General features: G+C 39.9%; 1 long non-coding RNA gene across 1 annotated transcript; it reads right to left on the reverse strand.

The window, feature by feature from the left end:
- Positions 1-487: 487 nt before the first annotated feature.
- LOC135254289 (uncharacterized) lies at positions 488-2,600 on the reverse strand. The gene is made up of 2 exons (XR_010329816.1): positions 1,870-2,600; positions 488-1,769 (listed from the first exon to the last, which is right to left on the reverse strand). It is a non-coding gene; the product is annotated as an uncharacterized LOC135254289 (long non-coding RNA).
- Between the last annotated feature and the right edge of the window lie 7,911 nt (positions 2,601-10,511).

Here is a 10,511-nt window from a genome sequence, read left to right on the forward strand (position 1 = left end):
ATAAACACCCTTTGGTGTGTGTCAAAAATGGACATAGCAAACCGCTTATTTGTTGCACAAGTAAATAATGATACTATTCATTTTTCATACAATGTGATGTGAACAGGCCCTATTAGCATAGATGAATGAGTCTAAATATTTTCCTAGGAAATACAGCTGCTTTTGAATGGCGATATGTTCCAAAAAGTTAGCCTCCTACAAGTGTTCTACTTTTTAGCTAGCTGGCTGGGGCTAGTCAATAAGACAGCTCGATAGCTAACTTGTGAAACATAATAGTTACCTAGCTAGCTAGCCACAACTTCTGACTGCATTTCAGTCTTGCTAGCTAATGTAATGTTTTGCTGAATGCTTTTATAAAAACATATTGTTTGCCTAATTAATTACTTTAACTTGCAGAAATGTTAGACACCACATTAGAAACGGCCTTGTCACAATAAGTCACTTGTTTCTTTCCACAAAATCCTGTAGCTAAAAAGTCACACTTCAGTCGATTTGAAACCTTTTATTGCTTTCATTGCTTTGCATTTACCATGACCCTTCATGTTTAGGTACCCAGTGCTCACACTCTTGTGTCTAAAGCCCATAATCAAACATGGCAGCCTCCATGAATTGGTTTAATCCACCATTGAGCAGCTCCCATGTAAAGTTAGTAAATTGATCTCTCGTGGATGAGTTTTTTTAATCTTACGTGCAGTATAGTCATGTAAATGTAAATGTTTACCTAGGCTTAAAAACTGCTGGTCGTTACTATAACCGGGTAGAGACCTGTGCTTCTCTACATGTCTTCCTTTATAGACCTTCTCTTCAGGCCTGTGACCATAGAAACCATGCTTTCCACACGTCTAGCCAGCCTGGCGATCAGATTAGAACAGAAAATGAATGCGATGAGTACGCATATTTATTGTACTGAATGTACCTAGGCCATGTGACCAGTTTCTCCGACCGTGATCATGTAATTTGTGACATCAGTATGACCTGTTTATCCAAAATGGTGACCAGTCCTTACACCACCTTAGCTCCCCGTTGGTGGAACAAACTGCCCATTCCTCTACTAACCACTGGATCCCTGCCCATTTTCTACATCCCTGACACATCTCTACATGGTACTCCCAATCTAGGATTGCTCTTATCACATGTATCCTTCTATCTTGATCCTCTAGCACTTTTGAATGACACATATATCTTCATTCAGCACTTGCAGGCAATTGTCTGTCTGAAAAGAGAAATCATGTTTAACTTTGAGACCTACCAATTTAACATTAATAATGAAGAACTGGAAAAATATGTGAGTATTGGAAGAGCTCTTGTAAAAAATATAAATAAATACATACTAACAATATTTTTTACACAGTAGTGACAAATGAAATCAATTTTGCTCATAACCTACAATGACAAATGAATATCGACAAACTAAATACAAGGCAATCTTGCTCTCACCAAGAGGCAAAGGATATTTCTCTTTTCTGACTGTGAGGGTGGCAACTCCCTGTCCGTGACAGGATAAGTATGAAGTAGGCTTTGTTCTGTCATTGTTATTGGAATGCCGGGCAGAACATTAACAAGTTAAGCTAGACTGATTCTGAAGTTCTGAGTCCTCAGTAGTTAATTTTGAGCATGCATCTCCGGCAGCAGCAGCTGGTCCATCTTTTGGAGGATTTTTATAGATAGCTGGTCCAGTAGTAGGTTCAGAGGACATCTCAATCAGTATTAAGTATTAACCACTAAGGCCAGCATGGGTGCCAACACTGACTCGGGAACAGGTGACACATCTAGAAAATAAAATTCATAATAAAAAAATATTATTATTAATTACATTTATATAGCACTTTTCCAAATGCTCAAAGTGCTTTACAGTGAAGGGGAACTCACCTCACACACCACTAATGTGTAGCACCCACCTGGGTGATGCACGGCAGCCATTTTGCGCCAGAACGCTCACCACACATTAGCGAAGGTGGAGCGGGAGAGAACATTTATTTAGCCAATTAAATCTGGGGATGATTTTTAGTGCCACGTTTGCGAGTGCCAGATCTGGGATTTGGCCAGGACACCGGGGAACCCCCTACTCTTAGCGATAAGTGTCATGGGATCTTTAATGACCACAGAGAGTGAGGACCTCGGTTCAACGTCTCATCCGAAAGACAGCATCTCCTACAGCACAGTGTCCCTGTCACTGCACTGGGGCATTGGGGTTTTTAAAAAAATTTGTACCAGAGGGAAGATTGCCCCCTGCTGGCCCACCAACACCTCTTCCAGAAGCAAATGTTGACTGGGATGTAGACATACTGGCTAAGCTGTCCACCAGGGTATTGATTCCACCCACCTGGCCTTCCACCTGCACCACACTCAGGATCTCATGAGCCTGTTCCTCCAACAGAGTGAGTGTCCCTTCCTCAGAGGGGCTGCAGCCAGTGACAAGCTTGGCTTTGGTTCACCTTCTGAAATAGTAGCACCACTTCTTGATCTCAGTGACTTCTAGTGCCCAAACTGCATTTACTTTATTTGAAATGTCTTCTCATAGCGCCTTTTTACACACTGGTAAGACACTGTAGCAAAGTAATATTTGGCTTATCTCCACAACCAACAGCAGTTCCACCAAGTTTTTCATTCAGGGCCATCATGCAATGTGCATTGTCAGCCTCTTATAATTCCACCATCGCAATTAAAATGAATAATGTGCACCTGGGTACGTTTGCATGCCATGCCAGTAGATACCTTGCACAGGTGGGACCAATTGCTCACATAAACAATTCTGAATCTGAACCTGTGTTAGTAGATCCGGTCCAAAGTCTGTAAAAATGTATTAAGAATTAGCTGTGAAGTAATATCAACCGGACACTCCCTTGATTGTTTTCTCTCTGGCTTTTAATAGCAATGGACCCAAATGAAATCGTAAGTCAATGACAATTTTTGGAAGGATATTATGGGCCTATATATTTTTTATGAACCCTTACCCCCCATTTGGAATATTGGGTTCAGCTGGCTAACTGCCTCTTTTATACTGTGCAGTGCACCAGTGTAGTGACTGAACCTGCTGACCATAGCACTGCATAGGTAAAGCAGCTGATGGAGGCAGATGGCAGGCATCCAGTCAGCTATAAGAATTGTGAAGGATGATGAGGTGACTGATACTCAGCCAGCTGAAACCCTTTGTCCTTAAGTGAGACAATAACCAGTCATGAGTAAGTCCATGGGTCTCCGAGCTAGTTGCATTAGCATGGTCTTTCTTCAATCCATGTATCTGAACTCATCACTGAACCTCACAAAAAATGCATTAAGTTATGTACAGTATATGTGCCACTTGGGAGCTCCCGTTCTTAGCCTGTTATGTTGTTAGGACAGCGCACTTAAGTGCAACATGATATGATAAGAACTATTTCTTATGAACTGCCTCTGTGTATACACCAGATTATTATTCACCATCTCTTATTGACAGTCTGTTGAGTTCTACTGTCAGGGTTTAAGATTTGTTAGTTCAGGTGGTTTAACACATCTGCTTTCATATGAGGGCATGTTTCTGATAAGAGGTCATTTGCTTAGGTTCTGTCTTGTTGACAGGTGTGAAAACGTGTTTCATATCACAGTTTTAAGTAAATAAAAACAGTAAAATGAACAAGAACCTGACTTTGCTGTAGTTTCACCAGGAAAGTGCTATCAAGCTTTGCATGAACAATTTGTTGCTGATCGGATGGTTTGATAACCGCTGTTTAAAAGCAATTTACCATCAGGGGCAGATACTTTAGGCTGTTAAGAATTTTCCAGAGGTTTAGCCCATGCGCATTGTATTCCTAGTTCATTATGTTAATATGTACTGAGAAACTAATCGATTTATGCCTTATTATTATTGCATAATTACACAGTACTTTTGTATTAATACAGCATACACTGGCTTCAGTATTTGCTGAGAGAGTACGTTATCTTTGCAAGCCGGATTTACACATCTACCTATTTTACATTTGGAAGCCATATTAGCAGTTGTAGAAAATTATTTAATTGTTGTACTGAAAACTAGTACATAACTGTATAGGTTTCTAATATTTTTTCTATGGTTGAGGTAAAATTGTTTCAGTGTTACAGAAGTGGCCAGATATTTTGTGTGGAGCCTGTTTCTGATACCTCTTTCACACCTAACCAGTCACCCGTGAATGACCTGTGTTTGCCGTTAGTGTGAACGTGTCAACCCATGTTATCGAACCTGGGTCCATGACCCTGGTCATGACTTGAGTTTTCTTGGATTTGACACAGGTTTTGACACAAGTTATTCTACGTGGGTTTCAATCAAGGAACCTCATTGGTTACGGTCGCTGTTTGTTACTGGGTTGAGGCTCACAATAGTAGCCACTGAGGACAACAGAAAAACTCTTCATCTCTAGATATTGGTGGCGACTTATAGCCCTCTCAGCCAAACATTCCTGTCTACTCAATCACATAAGCTTCCATTAGGTGACTGAATAAAGTAAAGAAATGCAATAATGTCAACCCTGCTCAGCAGTGACGTGTACAGAAGTAAACGTGGACCCGGTTCTTGTGTGAACAGTGAGGACCCGGTAATTACACATGCCTATAGTGTGGAGTGAATGGGTCAAATGCAGACTGAACCCATGTTAAATGTCCTACGTCAACCTCAGGTCTTGTGCATGAAAGGGCTATGAGGGAGCAAGACGAACATGTTTCATATTTTCATCATGCAACATAAACAATGGTACTCACAACACAACAATTATTTTAACATCTTGATTCACAAGTTAATAGATGCATTAACTGTTAGACTGCTCCCCCTCATATGCGCCCTCACTATATTGTCTTATGAAATAGCAAGAACCATCACTAGCTTGCACTGAACTAGCAGTTCACAGTGGGAAAGCCAACAATGTTCGATATAAAAAAGTATGCAAAACAGGCCAAAAATAGCAGTCACTGAAATTGAGATGAAGGTTATGGTACAACATAGGAAAAAATGTTGTAATGAGGGCCATCTTCCACTTGTTTAATTATAAGTTAATAACTTAGACCAGGATTTGTAACTATAGAATGAGCATAGCCTTTTTAAATGAGACTACCCTCAACCATTTAAGCAATCGTGACGATTAAGGAATCAAATTCTTGAAAATGCTGTGTTTTGACTTCACTTTCTCAGTTCCAATATTTCAGTTCTGAATAACCTCTATTCCAAAAGTGTTCATATCTCATCTATTCCAATGTAATTGTAGTTAACATATTTTCTAATAAAATAGCCAACGTAATTTTTTATTTTTTTGCATCAAGTAAATGAGCAGTGGCAAGTACAGTGACTGGTTGTCATAAAACAGAAAAATCCATAGGCTCCCATGAGACGATTTGTGTTACTGACATTTTTTATAGCTGAACTTTACATAGTTTAAGTAGCTACAATCATTCATAAGCTGTGATTTCTACTTTATAAATTGCCTGCCTTCCTGCTGGTATACTTATAATGTTCCTACGAAAGTCTTATTTCCATCCAAGGTTATTTTGCCTCTGTGTGCTTGGAAACGCTTCTACCAAACTGACTACCAGAAGGCTAAAGAAGATTTTAGCAGGGGGACAGGAATAGCTTTGAAGTTCTTAGTCATTGTTGATCCTGTACAAATTCTGAAAATCAAAGCAGGGCTCAAAAGCATATCTAAACTATTAAAGACTTGTGCTGCCAAACGGTGTGCTGATGGCCACAGCAACACATATGCCAGAGGTTGTCCTTTTAAGCTAAAACCATTAGCCTCCTTCTTTTTACCACCAACAGTGGGACCTGTTGAGTTGGCAAACACAAAAGTCTCTCAATGTGAAGTTAAATGCTACAGTGTGAGCATGACTTGAGAGGCGTCCTTGAAGAACTTGACAACCCCAGATTCTTTGAGCTCACCCTATTCTGACCTTATAGGACATGTGATAATCATCTTCATATGCCTGAGATATTTTAAAGCACTCCTCAAATGAACCAGAAATGAATTGGCAGGCATTCCATAACAGCAAGAAATTAATTTATGACTTGTTTATTTCATTACTTAGTCATTGCCCAGTAGGCCTATATTCTGTCTGAAAAGGCTGCGTTGGTTTTGCATTTGACTAAACAAATTAAACTACGCTTTATCTGTGAGCAAATTCATGTCCGCCGGTAGATTTTTCATTGCTGTTTATTATTCTTGTACTTGTGATGAAAGTATACATGTCTAGCCATACATTCATAATCACTGTAGTTCATTACTATTACATTACAGGCATTTAGCAGATGCTTTTATCCAGAGCGACTTACATTGTGTCCAATTATACTGCTGGATATATACTGGAGCAATGCAGGTTAAGTACCTTGCTCAAGGGTACAACGGCAGTGTCCTACCGGGGAATTGAACCTGCGACCTTTCGGTTACAAGACTAACTCCTTAGCCATTATACTACACTGCCGCCCGCAAGAGTTCACTCTCTTCATTGTAACAATAAAACTTGGAGATGGGAGGAGGTGACCCTATGATTCACAGGTCCATAGACCAATGCCTTAAGTACCATTCAATGCTGCTACCCAGCAGTGTAGCTGTCTCTTTCCTGGTGCCCAGAGGGATTGTTTGAGTGTACTGAAGTCAGCAGGGCCTGAAGCTGAACACCCCTGACTGTGGGATTATTCTCTTCACCGACATGTACTGGCCTCCTTGCACTCAGGGTTAGAAAAGTGCTAAATGCATGCCCCTGATTTAACTCGTTCTCTGCAGTCAGCTGTTTCCTACTATAGGGCCTGTCAGCTCTTTAATGGTTATGCACAGCTGAGCGTTAGAGAAAAGATGGGGGGATGGACTCATTGTGCCCTTCCTCCGGATTAACACTTTTCATTTTTCCCAATATGTCAGTATTACATACATCCTTGTGTGAGTGTATGTGTGTGTGTGTGTGTGTGTGTGTGTTTGTGTTAGCATGCACGTCCACACTGCCCAAAAGAAAATGACTTTTGCAAGCAAATTCCTCCAGAGCAAGCATCCTCCCATGGGAAACCACTGTATTCCCACTATATCACTATTATCTACCATCTAGCCACTCTCTGTGCTGTTCAATTGTATGCAAATGCATTATTAATTTTTTTTTATTAACTAGTGGTATAACATTGGAGCACATATTCTCAGTGTCAAAAATAGGACTCCAGCATGATGCAGAGGAACAATCAAAAGAATACATTACATTACAGGCATTTGACAGATGCTCTTATCCAGAGCGACGTACAACAAATATGTACAACAATACATGATACAAAAACATTTACTGAGATTAGCTTAACATCCGCTGCACTCACTGAGTCCACTAAGTAAACAACGGACATGCCAGCTTTGCTCATTTAGTGACACATAATCTATTGCAGGACACACACCGCCTACTCACCATTCACCCACTTATGGGCAATTTAGAGTCTCCAATTAGCCTACCTGCATGTTTTTGGACTGTGTAGGAAACTGGAGCACCCAGAGGAAAGCCACGCGGACACAGGGAGAACATTCAAACTCACACAGAATGGCCCAGGCCGTATTCGAACCAAGGACCTTCTAGCTGTGAGGTGACTGTGCTACCCACAAAGTATGTTTGGTATAATTGTCTTGCCATAGGGTGAATTGCCATCCAATGAGTTTGGAGGCATTTGCTTGAATTTGAGCAAATAAGACGTGTCTGTATACTTCAGAATTTGTTCTGCTGCTGCTGTCAGCAGTTACATCATCAATGAAGACAAGTGAGCCAGTACCTGTGGCAGCCATACATGGCCAAACCATAACATCCCCACCACCATGTTTCGCAGATGAGGGGGGGTGCTTTGAATCTTGGGGAGTTCCTCTTGACTTCCACACTCTGCTCTTGTCATTCCTCTGATACAAATACATCTTGGTCTCATCTGTCCTCAAGACCTTTTTCCAGAATTCTGCAATCTTTTAGGTCGTTCTTAGCAAACTGTAACGTGGCCATCCTGTTTGTGCAGTTAATTAGGGGCTTGCATCTGGTATTATAGCCTCTGTAGATCTGTTCATGGTCTTCTATAGACAGTAGTCAGTGACACATCCAAGTGTTTCTGATGTAAGGGCTCAGAGCCATTTTTACTCAGCGGCTTAGGCTGACATCACAATCACATGATCATGGTTGGACAGACTGATCACATGGTGACTGGATGCAGTACATCTGTTCCTGTCCTGTGAATGTGCATTTCTGTCTCTCTTTGCCATTCTCCTCTTTGCTGCTCAACAGGAGAGATATGTGGAAAGCAGGGTCTCAAGATACAGGCCTAAAGAAAGAAAGGCCCATCTGTAAAGGAACCCATGGAAAGACACACTTTCTCTCTCAGTTTATAGTCACGATCAGCGGTTTATAACTCCACATAAACATGTTAGCTACAGTGCAAGTAAGCTAAAGAAACCATGAAGGACTCTATTACTAACATTAGCCAACAATCAGCCTTCCTTTTAACCAAGATCTGTGCATGCAGTCTCTCCTGCTCTAATATATACTCAGTCGATATATGGTCTTGGTAAATTTAGAATGCAAAGGTGCAGTGAGATTAACTAGACGTAGCTAACTTAAGTAGCTCTTTGTACACGCCATTCCCCTGATTTCCAGGCCATATTTAACACCACATGCTAAAAGCTGATTCATAATTTTGCTCTAACAGAGGAGCTTTTGTCCTCTTGCTCCATGTGTGCAGGTGAACACACAAGACACACACACACACCATATATTCCGTCCTTTAGCCTTTTAGGATTTTTGTTTAAGGCGTCTGTTTCTTAGTTTAATGAATTATGTTTTCTGTTTTATTAAAATTTGCCATCAGCCGGATTATTTGGATAAATGTTTGAACCTACCAGTTCAAAGACCGTATGCATTTTGTGATATCATTAGTAATTATTTTAATATTCAATATTGAAAATTGTAATCGTGATTTACTACATACATTTTATGAGACTGATTATACTTGTGCACCAATTAATTTATATATTTATGGATTGTTGAAATGGACACATTTTAATTATCTGTCCTCACTTTTGAGGACAGATAATTAAATAGCAATTTGTAGAGGTGTTTTCCCCTACACTGATCTGTAGGCCTGTTTGGGAGGTTTTTGTTCATTATGGTGAGAATTATTTGGTCATCAACCGGAGAGGTCTACTTTGGCCTACCAGGCATTTTGTGATTACTAAGCTCTCCAATGCTCTCTCTCTTCTCAATGATGTTTAAAACAGTTGATTCGAGTAAGCGTAAGGTTTGGCTTATGTCTCTGACTGTTTTTTAAAATATATTATTTCTCAGCCTTGCAATGGCTCCCTTGACTTTCATTGGCACGACTGTGGTCCTCATGTTGCGAACAGCAATAACAGACTTCAAAAGCAGCTTAAATTTGAGACTATAAACTGAAAGCTGTCATAGACCTACACTAACGAACCTTACTGCTCAGAGACACCGATCCAGTAATCTGTCTCAAACATTATGGTGCCCTGAAACGGGGGGGGGGGGCTATGTATAAAAGTCCAAGTACTGTAAGTGATGTAATTTCTACATGTATAAAATGTGTAAAAATACCCTTCGATAATCGGCATGATGGCAACCATATGTGAATTGTTTTATTGCATAACTAAAATTGTGGAGTACTGAATGAAATCAGGAAAAAACACATCTTTGCCAATAGCATTATGGTGTTCACTATGTACAGGCTTAATTATATGTTTATAAAATTGTCTGTTCAGTCACTTGTGAAATATTTTGTATTTTGAGGAAGGTATTTTGATGGTCTAACACTCATATCTATTCTAACCCTTGATTCCACATATGGACTGTAGTAAATTTGACTATTCAGCTGTTTGGCCTGCTCTTAGGGACATATACTAATACCGGTAACACAGATTGAGGATGTTACAAGAGGGAAATCACTGAAACGTTCATGCATTATAACCAGCAGCTTTGAGGATGACTCTTCACCAAAAAAGACCTTGAGCATGTACTTTCATTTTAATGAATTCAAGACAGCAGACTAACATTTCTACTGCTGACTCAAGGCCATTGTTCAGGCCCAACAAAGCACTCCAGGGGTGTAAGCAGCCGACCCAAAAAGCCTTGCTCCCACAAGCCCAATGTGATGCAAGTTATGATTGTCCTATTTTAAATAAGCCTGAATTTGGTTAACTATCTTTATTCAAATTAATGGTCACATAACAAAACACTGTCATTTTGTGCATCTATACTTTGAAGACAAACCACACGTATGGATTTCAATTTTAATAAAGAAGAGCCTTTAGACGTTATCTGTAAATTGGAAGTTGCTAAGTTAAAGGAGTCTGTCTAGTACAAAGCTCCATTAAACAAGGGGGTAGTAGCCCTGTGGACCAATATTTCAGTTCTATTTCATCCAAAAAATCTACATTTTGTATGACTTCAGGGTGTCATTTAAAGCAATTTATCATTCAAAGTGATTTACGTATATATCTGGGTATTTTAAAATGTATAAGTTGTTCACATGTTAACCTTTCATCTTTTACACATGT

Source organism: Anguilla rostrata, chromosome 4 (genome assembly GCF_018555375.3).
Source record: "Anguilla rostrata isolate EN2019 chromosome 4, ASM1855537v3, whole genome shotgun sequence".
Classification (NCBI taxonomy): Eukaryota; Metazoa; Chordata; class Actinopteri; order Anguilliformes; family Anguillidae; genus Anguilla; species Anguilla rostrata.